This window comes from Lagopus leucura, unplaced genomic scaffold (genome assembly GCF_019238085.1).
Source record: "Lagopus leucura isolate 7727_CA_CO unplaced genomic scaffold, USGS_WTPT01 Super-Scaffold_100002, whole genome shotgun sequence".
Lineage (NCBI taxonomy): Eukaryota > Metazoa > Chordata > Aves > Galliformes > Phasianidae > Lagopus > Lagopus leucura.
This window is the reverse complement of record NW_024962263.1, coordinates 13,447,283-13,464,565: the sequence shown is the minus strand read 5'-3', so window position 1 is coordinate 13,464,565 and position 17,283 is coordinate 13,447,283. Positions and strand designations below refer to the sequence as shown.

The 17,283-nt window shown below is 42.5% G+C and overlaps 1 protein-coding gene across 1 annotated transcript in view; it reads left to right on the top strand.

Moving 5' to 3' along the window:
• Positions 1–5,698: 5,698 nt before the first annotated feature.
• Positions 5,699–17,283, top strand: part of CDH20 (cadherin 20) — a 111,780-nt gene continuing 100,195 nt past the window's right edge. Inside the window, exon 1 of the mRNA XM_042869127.1 lies at positions 5,699–5,770. The gene's annotated coding sequence lies outside the window, so the exon portion shown is untranslated. The remainder of the gene's footprint in view (positions 5,771–17,283) is intronic.

Below are 17,283 nucleotides of genomic sequence, written 5' to 3'. Positions count from 1 at the left end.
GCTGGGCAATCAGAGTTATGCTGCATTTTATATTGTGACATTCAGTGCAATCAGGAAAAGCAGCCCAAGCACAGACATCACTGACTTTTGACAATAGAAGTCTGTTCCTTTTAATATTCATACTGAGAAATACGAAGTGTTTTTCCTTCTTCACCTTACTCCCTTCACATTAGTGCCTGTCATCATCCATGGGGAGAAGACAATCCTTCATTACCTACACTTTCTTCCAATATTTGAAAGGAGCATACAAACAGGAGGGGAAATGGCTGTTTACGAAGGTGGATAATGATAGCACAAGGGGGAATGGATTTAAACTGAGACAGGGGAGGTTTAGGTTAGATATTAGGAGGAAGTTTTTCACGCAGAGGGTGGTGAAGCACTGGACCAGGTTGCCCAAGGAGGTTGTGGATGCCCCATCCCTGGAGGCATTCAAGGCCAGGCTGGATGTGGCTCTGGGCAGCCTGGTCTGGTGGTTGGTGACCCTGCACATAAAAACTAGATGATCATCATGATCTTTTCAATCCAGTCCATTCTATGATTCTATAATGATGATACACTTCCTTTGCTGCAAGAATGTAACTACCAATATGACAACTGCTTGTGTACAGCCAGCATATTCCCTCCAATTTGTCCACAGTCCATACACAACACATGGTAGCAGACACACCACAGAAAACATTTTTGTCCTTGCACCTAACCAGTTCAGCTACAGATATTCATAAGTGTTTTTTCCAAAAGACTGGAAGAGCAGAAAAGCTGCTCATCAGAAAAGCTTTTAAAAGTAAATATTATAGTAAGAACACAGCTCTGTGTATTTTGGATTTAAAATTCCACACGCTGGATAATAAAGAGTAAGTGGTACTGTGAGGGAGAGGAAGGGGAGGATGAAGCCAAGGTATCATGGCAATTGCTTGGCAGCTTGCTTTGGTGACCTTCAGCTGCATGAGCCTCACGGTATGCTCTGTCTGGTACGAGTAGGACTCTGAACTTTTATGCTTTTGTCTCAAAATGAAACCAGGTCTCAAACAAAACCAGTAAAGTCCAGACAAGTTTTCAAGTTGGCTCCTGCTCTTAGGATTTCCTGGTACCTTGGAGTTTGAAAGCCTCAGCATGAAGGGAAAGCCAGTGCACATCAGTGGGAGATAAGGCAGGGTTTTCCTCAGTGGCTCCAAACAAATGGGGGAATCAAACTCTTCTCCTGAAGATGTGGATGGAGCAGAGTGTGGTGCTGGTCTCTTTGTAAAAGGCAGAAATAAAAGTCTGCATTCAATTCAGTGTCTTCCCTAAGGACAGCCATTCAGAAAGATGATGCTGAATTCTACTGCCTCCCTTCAAAGAGACAATAGACTAAAGCAGGACTTAAATGATGAACTGAAAATTAGATTTAACAAGAGGTGTAAGAGGCAAGCAGAGGCTTAATTTTTAAGAGCAGAAGATAGCCCAAAACACAGCTGTGCTGCCAAATGGCCAGGTTTGGATATGAGTTTGACTCAGGTTGTCATTAATTAGGGTAGAAGATAAGAAAGCCTTGTGGGATTTGTCCTACTATTTGTGAAGACAACCCACTGCATTAAGTGACTGACTAACGCCAATTAAGGGAAGAGGCAGAGCAAAGACACAGTTCTGAGGGAACTGTTTGACAGTGTAAGCTCAGAGAGCCCCCTATAAGAGGTGAAAACTTAGGCCCTAGCACTGAGCTATGTCTGGGGTCTAATCACCAATTACCTGGAGGAAAGGAAGAGTGGAGATAATACAAAGGCCTCAGCAGTCAGTATTGTGGAGCTTGCATCCATTTGTGCCTTCTTTGCTTCAGCCATGTCAGGGTCATGCTGAGCTCTCCGCTGGATTTTGTGTGCATGTGAACTCTTTGAGAGGCTGAGGAGCTCGGGAGTTTTACCATTGCAGCACACATGACATCTGGCACTTTCTTGGTGAGTAGAGTTGGTATTCTCATCTGTGGACATGACAGCTTGAAAGCCGTTCCTATTGCTGATATAGTGACATTTTACAAAGTCGGTATGCTTTTATGTGCACATTGCTTTCACCATTCCTGCTGTTACGGGTGTGTTGTCTCTGTACATCACTTTTTCAGTGGTGTGCAGTGTTGTTTTATTACTTGGTGCCTTCTTGCTTTTGGGGGATGGCCTCATTTTTCCACTTGTCATATAAAATCCTTCTTTTTTAATATTCACTTTCTGCCTTCCTCAAAACTTGTTGCATCTGAAAAGACATCATTCAACGCACAGCTTAAAAAAAAAAAAAAAATCATTCAAGATTAACCTCAAAAACAAACCAACAGTTAAAGGACTATTTGAGAAAGTCAGCTACATCTTGTTGAGTCCTGCAACCCTTCTTGGTGCAAATATCTGGTGCTAGTAGTGCTGAAGACTGAGTAGTTCCCATTGGTGATACCAGCTGTACTGTTGTACCATGACACAGCCCACATCTGCAAAACTTTTGTCTGAAGAATCATGAACAGAGTGGGGTAAAATCAGGCAGGGATGTAAGTTATGCAGCAACACAAAAGCTGTTGTATGACACGAAATGACAACACCAAAGCTGAAAATAGCTGTTTTTTTCAGCTTTCTCCTCTATCGTTTCTTCAGCTCTGTCATTTAGGTAACTTGTAACTCATTCTTCATCTCAGTCCTGCAAGATAGACAACTATATGAACCTGTAAGCAATATCCATACGTAATGCTGCTGCTCTCAAGTTTTCCTTGTAGGGGAACAGTGTAAATAGCTTGCAGCATACAAAATTCTCTTGTTCAAACAGTGATAGCAAAATGTTCCTTTCATCTCTCCGAAAGCCTCTAAATTTTAAAACTGCTCAGCATGCTGCATTCTTTAGTATTTTTTACTCTGTTTTGCATGGCTTTAGCATTATGTATAATATGGTGGCACAGAGAACATCGAGTATTGGAGACAAAAGATTTAGTTCTTTCATGTAAGGATATTTAACCACAGTTGTGCTCAATAGAATAACCTATATTCAAGAACTGATTTTTGTGATTCATTTAAGGTTGATGAGAGCTAGAGTCAGGTTTATTTTATTTAAAATTGAAAATGTATGTTTTGTTTTTGAGGAAGGAGGTGACGTAGATTCTTACCCAGCTCTTCTGTGCACTCTGCATGAGGATGTTTGAAAACTTGCTCACTTTCTGTGAAAAGCCTGGTGGTTGATATCACACAAATGACGTTGATACAGGTGAGATGATGGGCATATTTCTGCCATGTACTCTCAATTCTGATTTCATAGGCATGTGAGAGCACTCTGCAGTTCGCATGACTCAGCCCCATGCTGGGGGGAGCATGAGACAAACACTGATAGTGTAAGTTCCTCCTCTGTTTTACTGTACATCTCACAACAGCTCCCAGAAAAGACAGTTGTTGTCACTGAGATGTGTCCCTGTGAATGAAGACAACACACAGGGGAGAAATTAGAGTACCCAGCCACACCTGCTCTGGTAAAACACAGTGTTTGGATAATCCATTCTGCTGTATATGTGAAAGCAAGGGGCTCATGAGTTAAATGGGTGTTGTTTTCTTCAGTGCTCACGCTGTATATTCAAAAATTCTCATGGGTTTTCTCTGTCATATATACAAGGGCTGGATTACATACTATATATTAACCCTAAATTATAACCTGAAATAATAGGCATTATCTGTATTTATTTTTGTGGTGCTGTGACATATACAGTAATCAAAGAGCCTTCACTGCAGCTTCCATTCCATTAAAGCTGTCATATGTATTTTATTCTATTTTTTGTCCTTACTGCCGCAGTTCAACCTGAGGGAAAAAGAGCAAGCTTACAGACTACGCTTAAACCGAGATGCAAACTTCTCAGAGAAGTGGCATCTGTTTTGCCTTTTAAATTAAAATCAGACATCAGAGCAGGCTGCCCAGGGAGTTGGTGGAGTCACCATCCCTGGAGGTGTTCAAGAGGTGTGTGGATGTGGCACTGAGGGACATGGGCAGCAGGTGGATTTGATGGCTGGACTGGGTCATTTTAGCAGTCTCTTCCAACCTCACTGATGCTATGACTTTATAATATATGCAGTACACTACATTGAAGCACAGAAATAGAGATGTTTGTATATGCTGCAAGAAGATACATGTTGTGAATCAAATCCTAGCCTGGATGTACACACTCATTCAGAATCAGCTGCATTCCAGCAACAGGTTGTGTGTTGCTCCTGGGAGCGGAGTCCCAATGTGATGGTGTGCTGATAACTTTTTGAGATGATGTAACACACATCCCATCTTGCTGTCAGGGAGAAGTGGCACTGAGGGGCACATCTGGCTTCTCATTACTAGAAATATCCTGAGCTTCTGGTGCTGACCAGTGGAACTGACATAAGAGCCTGTTCTACCCCCCTGGGCTCTTACACTGAGTCCAGAGATGAGCACATGACAAAGGAAGCTGGGATAACATCTTATGGCTTCCCAACAAATCAAAGCACTCATTTGTCACCGCTGTAATTCACCGTTTGGGGCACCATGCCAGGCTCCAAGCTCCCGATAACTTCTCTCGAGAGATTTGTGTGCCCTTTTTCTTTCATAATGCTGAAATGACAAAGTTGTGGTCAATATGAAAAATGTGGGGCCAGAAAACTAGCCAGCATGACCTTAGTTCTGTAAATAACCATTAGTGCAGGTCTGGATGGAGGAAAAAAAACCCAAATCTCGATTGTATCATCTGAATCTTCATCTCCAGATCTGACTACTGAGGGACTGGCACTGTCCCAAAGGATCGATTATGAGATTTAGAGCTTCCCACCGCCCACCTTGGGCTCAGCCACAGGCTGTTGGGACTCTGCTCTTCTCTGAGCTCAGTGGGGCTGCTTGAGTGCTTCCAGCTCTGTGCTCTGTGCTGGCAGGGGCCAGAAATACAGCCCAGCTATCCAAGTAGGTGAGATTCCATCCCCACATTACTGAGGTTGGCATGAGTTTACTCCCTTCCCCTTCTGCTTGCAGGAAGGTGAGGGTGGCCGGGTGGCTATAAGGCAGGTTGATGGCAGAAGGGATGCTCCGTGCCCTGTCTTGCTGCCCTGTGCTGTGCTGCTTTCCAGGCAGCATATTCCAACCAGCCCAGCAGCTTATATGGATGCCGAGATGGTCTTTAAAAGTGGATGTAAAACCCTTTTATTATTTGGTTGCTTTTCTGAAGTATTACACAAACCCTCCAGGAAACTGTACTGTTTACCCTCATAAAAGTAGCTCTGACATTAGTCTGGGGATGTTTATTAACTAAAACTGAGCCTTCTAAGGAAAGTCAGCTTTCTTCTCTCTCTCTTTTTGTTAAATAAAGCAAAGCTTCACCGCCTCTTCCCCACACACACTCAGTACTACTTCTGCTCTCTCTCAGCATCCCGTTCCCTCGCAGCCATCCCAGAGGTGCGGACACCCTCGCGGAGGGGGGTGCGCGGGGACGCGGCGTCAGCAAGGGGGTTCCACGGGGGGTGGGCCGGGGGGGCCGACGGAGGAGGGCGCGGCGCCCGGCACCAATCGCCTCCCGCTCGCACCCGCCGCGATAGCCGCGGGCAGCGCCAGCCCCGCGCAAAGCCCGCGCACGCCCCGCGCAAGGCAGGCGGCGCTGCGCCCCGCGCAGCCGGAGGCGGGAGCGAACGGCAGCGTTGCGCGGAGGCGCCCGGCGGGGCCCTGCGACGAGCGGAGCGGAGCGGCGTGGGGCGGCGATGTGAGGTCGCAACCGGCGAGAGGGGCAGCCCCAGCGCCGGGGAGGCAGCCCGGAGCTTCTGCGCGTAGCGAGGTAACGCGTCCTGTCCTCAGCGGGACTGCTTTCTGCCGTCTTTCCTTCTGGCTCACCGTTTCCCCATCTTTATCTTATCTGTTTCTTTTCCCCCCTCTTTTTTTTTTTTTTTTTTTTCCTCTTTTTTTTTTTTTCCTTTTTTTTTTTCCCTCTTTCCCTTTTCTCTCTCTTTCCCCTTTTTCTCTCTCTTTCCCCCTTTTCTCTTTTTTCCTTTTTCTCTCTTTCCTCTCTCTCTTTTCCCTTTTTCTTTCCCTGTTTTTCATTGCCCCTGTTTATTTTACCCTCCCTCCTTCTTTCCAGCACTCCTCCTCTCCCAGCCTCTTACCCAGGGCTGGGTTCGGGGCAATCCCACCGCGCCTCGCTTCGGAGCTGCCCCGGGACGCTCCCGGCTGCAGGTGCGGCGGGAGGGGAGGGGTAGCCCCGGGGAGGCGCGGCGAGAACACTCGGAGTCGGAGCGTGGGCACGGAGTGGCCGCCTCCAACTTTCTCGGATCACGAACCGCGGGGGTTTCTGCGGAGAAGGTGCAGGTTGTGCGCGGCGAGCGGTGGGAGCTGCCCCTACCGGGGCTCCCGAGGAAGCAGCGAAGCCCCCTGGGGGGTTCCGGGCTCGGCGGGCGCTGCGGGAGAGGCAGCGGGCGCGGGGGGGAGCGGGGCGTGTGAGCGGGCGCTGATGGTAAAAGATACGGAAGGAAGAGCCCCAGTGGCTGAGACATAAATCAGGCAGAATATATGGGGAGTTGATGAGAATAGGTCTTTTCACCCTTAAAAAAAAAAAAAAAATAGGCACTCTGGAAGAGAAAAAGGAGGCTGATTATTGGCATCCAGCTCCGAATCCCAGGCAGCTGATGCTGAGGGGAGCCAAAGGGAGCAGTTCTTCTTGGTTTAAAAACAGCAAGACAGTCTCTGCCAAAGATTGCTGTAAACACTGAATAAAGATTTCATTGTGGCTCGGTGTGACTAGAATAATTAGGCGGTTAATTGTTCATTCTGATCTTAAAGTGCAGCAATCAGTAGTGCACAGTAGGAAAAATACAGGGGGAAGAGAGGAAAAACAGCAATAGGAAAATGATAGGAAAATCTATCACTTTTTCCTCTCCCGCAGGTTTTTCTTTTGAGGCTGAGAGCACGTGGGTGCTGGTCTGTTTAGATAGAGAACACCTTCATGCAGTCGGGGTGTAATTGTGCTTTTGCAGCCACTGTGTCAACATCGCTGTGGGCTGGACAAAATCAAATTATGAGACTTAGAGAAATCCCATTTTATGGAAATGAAATCTGAAGATGCCAGGAGAATGAATGTCTGAGCTTGATTGACTGATAGCAATTAATGCATTTTACTTATGTGTACACTTTATTGCCAGCTCAGCAGGGATGCAAGCTAATGGTGCCAACCTTTGTGCTGCTCCAAGACATTTTTCAAGCAGGCACACAAGGTTTTATTGGTAAACCGTTCTGAGTTTTTAACGCTGTGATTGTGCCTCCCTTCAAATCGAGCTCCTTGCAGCACTGACTCTTCCATGGTAGTCTAAGGAAATGCTCTCTTGTTGCACTGCGAGCTGTTCCCTGTGACGCAGTAGAAAAGCGCAACCTGCGTGTGCTTGTACTGGGGGAGGCTGTAAGTTGTCGAGCAAGATGTGCTTACATGCATTAGAATAGGATGCACTGATGGAACTGAATGGAACTGAATGACGGCACCACAGGCAAGAAAGGTTTTCTTTCCTATGCAGAATGCTTTTCCATATGTGGTAGTTCATAAAGAAGCATGCTAATGGGTTAATTGACAGAAAAGAAGGAAGAGTGCTGTGTTTAAAAGAAAGAAAACTTCCAAAGTTCAGAGGCATTTGAGCAAAGTGAAAGAGACTTTAAAAAGTCTGATTGTAAAGGAAACGCAGTCATCCCTCGCATGACTTCGTGGACTTTGGAGAAGTTATATGAAAGATTCAGTCTGCTCAGAGACGTCCATGTAGCCTGCCCATCCATCCTAAGCAAATAAATAAAGGTGCTGGGGTTGGGCAAGAGAAGCTCAGTTAAATATCTTTTTCTGTCACTGCCTATGCAGAAAGCACTGTCAAACAGAAATAGACCTTTCATTCAGCTCTCAGAAGTAGAACAATTTGTCGTATTTTGTTGAAGATGAGTTTGTTGAAGGTTTCAATCTGAACTTTGCTAGATTTTTGTGGAAATAAATGTGGAGAAAATACAAAGCATGTTGTCTGTTCAAGGGTACAAAATGGACACAAAACACTGCAGTCTTTGCTCTCCGGTCACAGAGTTTAGGGCAGCCAGGACAGAAAGGTGAACTCCAGAGTTCTGTCCAAAGTGATGGTAAAGAAAATCAAGTGGATATGCAAATGTCAAGGTTGAAATATGTTTCATAAGCATTTTTATTAAGCTGTTGAATGTGCTTTATCCAACCACAATGACACTGGTATTCTGTCTGTGAAGATATTCCTGATTTAATTGCAAGGTGTATTGAAAGAGTCTTCCAGGCATTTTGCTTGCCAGTACAGTCTAGAGAGAGATATTGGTAGCTTTGTTTGCACTCTGAGACACCATAGAGTGTTGTGCTCTTGTTAAAGCAGTTCCGAAAGTGTAGTGATCAAGTGAACACAAAGGAGACTGCTCAAGCTTCTGCTTGTGATGTTCTGACAAAGAATGTTTCTGAAGTCCACATAGTGATATTCTTACACAAAGATGATGTTAGATTTTAGAACACTCTGTAGTACAGAAACATGATTTTGAGAGAAGTCTGAGGTGTTTTTTTCCTGCATTCCCAAATACAACATTTACCAAATGGCTCCTCTTTTCTTTAATAAAATGTGATGAAAACATATTTTGGGCATCACAGTAAGTTGGGGAAGAGGTCTTTCTTGCATTGTTACATGTTTAACAAAATACACAGAGGATTTTAAACTGATATTCGGGGAAAAACACTTGCCATTGAATACTATCTTATACCTAAAAGTTGTTTGAAACGCACAGTACATCTTCATAATAAAATTGCATTGTCACAGACGTAATTGTTATTCATAACAAGTAGTCTCACAAACAGATTCCATCCCTGTAAGTATTGAGTCTCAGTCAGGCCAATTATGACTAAATTACTGCATGTTCTCTGCTGTATCAACTAATTAAAGGGTAATTAATAAAATGATAATTTCATTCTATGGCAATGTCTACATCTGGTTGTCATAGCAGAGTTTGTTTGACATATGGTTAAATGGTCAGATAGTACGTTGTATGAATGCATTTGCATAGAACACCTGGCAAGCCAGAGGAATTTTAACCCTTAACACATTGATTTCAAGAATCTGTGTCAGTGTACCATTAGATTTGCTTGCTCATTCTCCTCACCTGGTCTTCTTAAGCATTTAAGAAAATTTGGTTCTTCAAGGATATTTAAGTGAGTAACTCTTCGGTAGGGGAAGAGTGGGAAGTGAACTTGGGATATTAGATTGGAGAAGCAAGGTAATATTGCACTGGCTTGTCACTGTGGGAAACAAAGTTCTGGTAAGAGACTCTCCATAGACCCTAGAATTACAGGGTGCACCCTCTAAGGAAAATTGGGCTGGAATTCGCACAGAGACAAAATGATCTCTTTTCGTAGATTCAGTTGTGTGTCAGAATAAAGGCTGAGGTTGTGGTCACAACAGCATGGAAAAATCTGCATTGCAGGCTTCCCACACTGTACCTGTCATCTATAGATAAACAAAACTTTTCTCCCATGGGACAGTAACCATGAAAGTCACACATCCTGAAAAAAAAAAAAAGAAGCAGCAGCAATCTTTTATCAAGTCAACAGATGATACAAACAAACAATCCTGGTTTAGGCACCTGATGCTCAAGATGCTGCCTGCACATCTTCTGAAATATTAGTAGTTGAAATCTTCATGGCAGTCCATGCATATTTTTTCATACTTTTTTTTTTTTTTTTTTAGCTTTCTTTTATTTTCAGGGAATGTATCTTAAGCCCCAATATTGCTGTGAAATATTACAACCTGTGCTGTTTCAAAGTATGCAGAAGAGTATTTCTGTCCTTTAAACTGTAAATAGTAGTACTGAAACGTGGGTTAAATTACCGTTTCTCATCTGTACTGGGTCAAGCTGGATCCCTCAGAGAACTAAGGATGAGACAAGAAATTGCAGACATAATGTTTTCCTTCTCTTTAGGAAAGAAAAAAATAATAATATAAAAGGGAGGGAAATAACTAGTGCTTTTTCAGCAATTGAGCAAGACGAAAAGGATGTAGTAAACTGCAGGAAGGCATGAAAGTCTGTCTTTTCCTATGCAAATGATCCTCAGTGAACAGTTCCCTCAGTGAATAGTCAGGGTGGCTCATCACCTCATGCGTCAGGTGCAGAGTTTGGCCAGTGATGCTTATAAAGCACTGTTTGTGTGTCTCTCTGAGAGTCAGAGTCCTGTTTCTTGAGAATTTCCAAGTGCACAGATCTATCTCATTTTCATTCTACTCATGGAACTCATTAACACCTGGAAAATCTTTTATAGCATTTAACTGCATCAGATGCACTGTCCGGCACATGTTTTCTTAATAGGGCTTTCACTGTGGCATTGTCAAAGAACCCTTATGTCACAGCTGGGAACATGAATCTGTCATGTCAGTTCTGTACCCTGTTTGAGACAGGAATAGTGTATGAGTGTTTTATGGAGGAGCTGAACATGCCCATATACTGCATTAGTGTGAAAGAATGTGGAGCTTGTTCTCCTAAATAAAGATTCAGGCTGGTGGTAGTGGAGTACTTTGTACTATTAAAACACTGCTGCCTCTAAAGCATTGTGCTTAAGGAAAGGGAAGTTTGAGGCGTTCAAGACACTCATAGTCTTCTAGTGGTGTAACGCTGTTGGTTAACGATATGTCATCATTTACATTTCATTGGGAAAAAATTGCCAGAGGTTTCTAATTCTGCCGTAGCAACTTGGTTGAAACTGGAAGTTGATATGAAAGTCCTCACCCTGGGAATATTTGTTTTTAAAACAAGTTTGATTTAAATATATTTGGTAATATAAAAAGAAGGGGAAGAGAAGTAAATGTTTTCTAATTCTGTATGCTTTTTGTGCCCATTAAATCACTGTAAAACCCAATTTTAAATAGCCTACTTTGTAGCTCTTTAATCAGCATGCCTAGGGTAATTAAAAAAGGATAGAACTGTGAATACTGGCTGCAGTACATGTGTAAGACCTACTTTTTCAGAGGAATTTTTAACATAGTTACATGCATTTCATTTAAAAATTAAATGCTTAAAATTCACCAGCTCTGACACTACCAAGCCTGTCACAATGATACTCCCCTTTGAAAAGTATCTGCAGACTTGAGTGACCATCACTGTTGTGAAGGTGCTAGCTTGGGCGGTCACCTACAGAATTTGTGCACAAAAGGGGCATTTTATGCAGTCATAGGAGGTACTGTCTTTTAAAATGCTTGTCTTACTTTGAAAACTCAAGTATAGTTCATACACTAAGAAACGTGCCGTTCCCTTGGGCCCTGTTGCTGTCACACAGAGCAGAGCTCAGCGCTGCCCCTCCGCTCCTGTGAGGAGCTGCAGCCACCATCAGGTCTCCCCTCAGCTCCTCTGCTCTGGGCTGAACAACCCCGGGACCTCAGCTGCTTTTCATACACCTTGCCCTCCACACTGTTCACTATTTTCATAGCCCTCCTTTCTCACAGTTTTATGCCCTTCTTATACTGTGGCACTCCAGAGCTGCCCACAGTGCACCTTTTTTTTTTCAGAAGGACAGAAGTCCTTCATGCTTTTGACCTTCTCAATAAATAACTGATAAACAATAAATAACTGATGGAGCAAGCCCAGCATCAAACCGTGTAGGGTTTGCCCTGCTGAACTGTGCAGCAGCCAGCAGCACAGTCCAGAGGTCCTGACAGTTTTCAAATCGACAGCACACTGGGGATGAATTATTCTACATGATTCCTTTAAGCTACTACAGAAGCAAATCAAAGGTAAAAAGAAAAAAAAAAAGAGTCTACATAATTAACCTTTTTGCCTAGGTATTGTGACACATAGTTAAGAGCCCTTGCAATATGTAACTTAGTTACAGAAAAGTGAGTTAAGGATTGAGGGAAAGGCTTAACTATAAATTTTCTTGCTTGTATGAATTTAATTTAGGATTGCCATCATGATGTAGCATAAATTAAAATAGTGATAGCAGATCGCTACTTGGCAAACCTCTTAAGAAGACTATGGGTACCTCACGAGGTTATTATAAATGGAATGTCTGCTGTATGCTTAGTCCATTGCTGAAATTAGTCTGTTCTTTAATTTTAAGATACTCTTGAAAAGGAGAGAGGTGATTTAACAGGTGAAGTTCCATAGTGAGAATTAGAAGACCAACTTCTGGAAAAATAGCATTTCCTAAACAGTGTAGAAGTGTTTCCCAGCTGAAAATCGGAACTTTTGTCCTCCAGTCCAAACGTTATCTAGAGGTCATTAACCATTCTAGTACATATTACTTATTGCTTGAGCTGAAGTTCTTGCTTCACAGGGAAAATATGTGTTTAAGTAACAGAGAAGTACAAGAGAAATCAGCACGCCTACTCAAGGGTGTACGGAACTACTTAGGGCAGAGGAATGCCTTCCAAGGAAGGAGATTTGGGGAAGAGTATAGATCAGTGGTTTATGTCCGTTTGAGGTTTTTTTCATGGCTAGATGTGTCTATCGCTACCATATCTCTTGAGAGGATCCATTGCACTTATCTGTTTGGTTCGTGTTTTCCATATGGACTTGCTGTACTCCTGTGTCTTCTTCAGAAAGTAATATAGAGATGGGCAGGCTCCATGCAAGCAATTAAGAGTGCCAGATCTTCATGGGCATCTCTCTAAGGCAAGGGAAAATGAATACAAGCTGTTAAATTTATTCTGATAGGAAGCCTGCTCCCAAGCACCCTCTTTGAGGACACCCCTTGAGCGCCCAGGGGAGATTTTGTCAAGTGAATAGAAAGCATCCTTGATAGTGACAACAGGAAGAGCAATCAGACCCTTGGAAAGGCATCAGTGAAGTAATGACTCAGACCAGTGCCTGTGGCCCGTAGACCTGCACGCCTTACATCCTATCAGCCCTCCTTGGGAGGAAGAACCAGAAGGAGCAGAAAATTGCCCTTGTAGAACATGCTGAATGCCAGGGAGTTGTAGCAGAGGAGGCGCCTAGGCGCAGTGCTGTAGGAAAAAGCTGAAATCAGCCTTCAAGCAGATGACAAGAGAGGATCTGTCAAAGCAGCCTTTAAGAGTACAGAGAGCACGTTGCGAAAAAATGATGATAATAGCAACAAAACCTTGCAGAGACTGAACAGAGGAAGAAACTGCAGGAGAGCAAGAAAGCAGATTTGAATAGTGAGGCAGAGAGAAAGAAATTACAAATGTCTTAATAAAATAACAGACAGTAAGGGACAGACTGGATCAGTGACAAGTATGGAATTTGGCAGTGACTTGGAGATGAAGTAATACAAAAGGAAGACAAATGACTTGTAGGTTTGTGGACAAACATGGCAGAAAGCAGAGCAGTTTGTGGTAGTAAATACTGGCTGAACAGCACCTAGATCCCACAAGAAGCCTCTGGGGTGAGTACTTGATATTGGAGGGGTTTTGTAAGAAAATCAGGTTCCTTGTTTTGTGTGTGGAATTTCAGGTAGTTCATCAGTAAACCAAGAGAAAGGCATCTGTTGCCAAAGTGTTGTAGATATTAGGGTTGTATACATCAAAAATGTAACAACTGTATAGAAATTCTGTACTGACTCATGGCTATGCTCTTCCTGGTGTTCTAGACTTTTGAAGGGTTAATTCTCATTAGGGTGTGTTCAAGGGCACTGCTGTGGGCACGGTGGAACTGCATTCTCTTACATATGCAATGATTGAGGTACGCTATTGGTAATGACTCATGTATGTACATGGTACGTCTCAACATGAAAGATGTAAGGCTCAGATTGGTAGAGGAGCTGATGATCAAAAGATCCCAACAAACCCACTCAGCCACCAACTCAGCTGACAGTCTCTTTCTATCTGTTTTCTTGCCAATCTGCCCAAAATTGCTCTTTGAGTGCCATCTTGCGTTCTGTCATGCTGCTCTGTGACAGTTCAAGGACCTTCCATTAAAATTCATTTATGTCATGATAACTACTAAACATTTGCCTATTAGCGAGATAATGAATGAACCATGGTTCTCAGCAGCAATACCCTGCAAAACTATTAACTTCCTATTAAAAAATCCATATCTCCATGACACTTGCTTGCTTCCCATGTCTGGGTTCTCCCAAAGAATTCACTCTTCACTGGAGAGGAGCTCCACTGTATCACCTCTGCAATCTCTTACTGGGTTGTAGAGGTGTTTATGCAGAATAACCATGCACAGTGATGTGTGGCAGATAGGTATTTATTTTTTAACATGTATTCCCAGCCTTGAAAAATGCATTTTGATAAAAATGTGTTTCTAGTTTTATTCCTTTAATTACGAGGCCCTTGCTTTGCTGGAACTTCAATAGTTGCATCAAAAGTAACTTACAGGGTGTGCCACTCGCTTTCTTTTTCGTGTGTCAGTTTAATAAAGCATAGTGAAATGGTTCTAGATAACCATGTGAAATATTTTTTATCCTATTGCTCTCTTTCTTTGCTGAGATATAACTGCATCAGTGCTAATATCTGCACAGTGGGCAAAATATGATTTCCACAGGAGTATATGATGAATATTTTTGAAGCTAATATAGGTCTGAACACTATATTCCCATTACTTTTAATGATCACTGAGCATCAAAATTCCCAAAGTAGCTACAGTTACCCACCAAATTGTCCTCAAAGAGTTTTTATTCTAAGATAAATTACCTTCTTCCTCCCTCTAAGAGCTTACCACGTTATTTACTAAAGAAGCAATTATCAAATGTCATAATATATTTGACTTGCTGGTTGTAAATATCCAGCCTATCAGCTGTATGTGTATTTATAATTTCCTTAGGTCCATTGGTCTGTCTTTTTAGGCACCACAAAAAAGGGAACAAACCACTTAATTTCTGATATAAAATACCATCCCATGCAGGATAATTATTTTCTAGGAAGACCCCCTGCATTGCAGGGCTCGAGGAGAGTTAGAAGAAAGTCTATTTTCTCATATGTCAATGATTGGTGTCATTTCTGCCTGAAGAGATGGCTTTGGTTCTGTATGCTCACAGGCTATTCAGACACATGTCTGAAATCATTGCTTTGATGAACTTCTTTCTATGGTAATTTACTCATCAGGGTACCATTTTGCAATGTCAGACTGTTACTTGAAGAACATTTACATGACGTAGTGAAGTAGAATACAAATTAGAGTGATATTTTATACAGCGATTTTTCTTTACTGATTTGCTTTACTGCATATACAGAGACCACTTGAAAAGCTTCCTCCTGCTGCATAATTCCACTGCCAATCATAAGTTTAGAAATAACCATACCGTTCTCCTTTAGCAGGTTGGTAGCAATCTCTGTAAGGATAAGAAATAGAGTAATGTAATGCTGCATAATCTACATGTTCAGCACTGAAAAAATCTCTCTGTCATCAATGAAAAAAGGCAGAAACTGTTTTTCTTGAAAGCTCAGTACTAGATGAAAGTATTTAGAACACAGCAATATCAGAAAACTGCAGAGGAGGATACATTAGAAAGTTCTAGCCATATTGACCAATAAACAATTTATGGAAAGAACACAAACAAACTGTTAGAATATTTTAAGACTGTAGCTTCTGACAAGTATACTTTATTTATGACTTTGCAGAGCAATCTTTTCCAGTAATGTTTATAGGATGTAGAAAAGAAAGAGAGGGGGAAGAGGGAGACCCAATGTTTTATACTCTTGCACCAAGCCATGTGTGGGGTATTATCAACATCCATGAGATAATCTCAATATTCCTGCCTCACAAACCACTGAAACTAAAAGAAGCACAAAAATAGTGTATTAAATGAGTAAAGAAATGAAGAGGAGGGAATGGTTCTGCCCCATCTGAAACTTGTATGATACCAGTGCCAATAAATGAGAGCTTCAAGCAAAGGCAATTGAGGTTGAAAAAGAAAACTGGGATGGAGTAGGAAAAGGGCCCGGCCTTAGGACAACTTCTGCCACTTCCAGACACTCTGTTAGCAAAAGTCAATTCACTTCTGATTGCGACATTTATCTAGGTAAGGACAGAAATGAGTCTGTTCTCAAGAGATTCTGAGCCAACAGGGATTCAGGTTGCTTTTGGCTATACAGTGAATCTGGATGCTTGAGAAACTATGCAGTTTTAGTTTGTGAGACCGGGCAGAAATAAAACTTTTATTAATAAAACTGTTATTAATAGCTATCATTTGTATTTTAAGGTGCCTGCAGGTGCTAGATGTGATGCAGCCCCCTGTGCTGTGCAAACGTGTAGAACTGGTAGGTGATAGTTCTGTTCTGCCAAACCTTAGATTTCAAAATCATTACGTTTCAGAAAGAAACCAAAGCCCTTTGAAAATGTTCAGACAAAAGAGCTGTCAGAGCATTCACATTTAGGAATGAATAGGTCAAGATTTTGAACATGTTCTGACCAGCACAATTAAAACACAAGGCAGAGCAATGATAGAGCGGGCCCAGAAAACCACGTGAGCCACCAGGGAGCAAAGGCAAGGGAAGCTAACACTGGATTCAAGCCCCTGGTTTCTACTCTCATGCTACATCATGACACATCCCCAGATGCATCCATCTTCCTTGTGTGAACTGTTTCTGAGCCATGGGTCACAAGCCCTGTGGGGAATGGCAGTGCTCTTTACTTTGGAGACCCACCAGTAATGATGCTCTGTGTGCAAGGCTCTAAGGAGAGCAGTGTAACCCCTGGAAGCCCTGGCACCGTACTGTAGCCAAGGACAGCTGCTTGTGCAGGGACACCTTCTTCCATCTCAACACCACTTCCTAGGGCAGCCCTGCTTCCAACCCACTGCTGGAGAAAACACCGGTGGGGAAGAATGTTGTAGGAATGAACTCATCAGGAAGAGTGTTACAGTATCTTTAAGATAACTGCAAAGAGCATTCTGCTTTAACAGAAACTTCAGCAGTGTTGGTTCACTGGATGAGTGTGCTTCTAACAAATCTGTCGAGCGTGACAAATGGTACTCTCTTAATATTCTAATTTTACTGGATCTGATGAGCAGCTTTCGGAGTTCAGAGGCAGAAAAAGACTACTTGAAAGATGGTTCTTACAAGAAGCTAATTGCATGCAGGGCTTTCAGAAATATTAGGTCAGTTCCTGTTCAAAAGTTGGGTGTCTGCACTTCTTAGTGGCAACAAAATTAATTCTTCTGGACTTGGGGAAAAAAAGGAGTACTTTGATTTTTACTGGTTAATGTATTGTTGTGTCTTACTTCAAATAACATTTTTAAGTTTTAAGCCATTCCACAAAGGAAGAGAGATCATTTCAAACATGAAGCTTTGGTATAAAATAATTCCAGCAAAAATTGATTGTATTATAGGCACTATATTTATATGGCTTTTGTAAAATACTGCTTTTTTA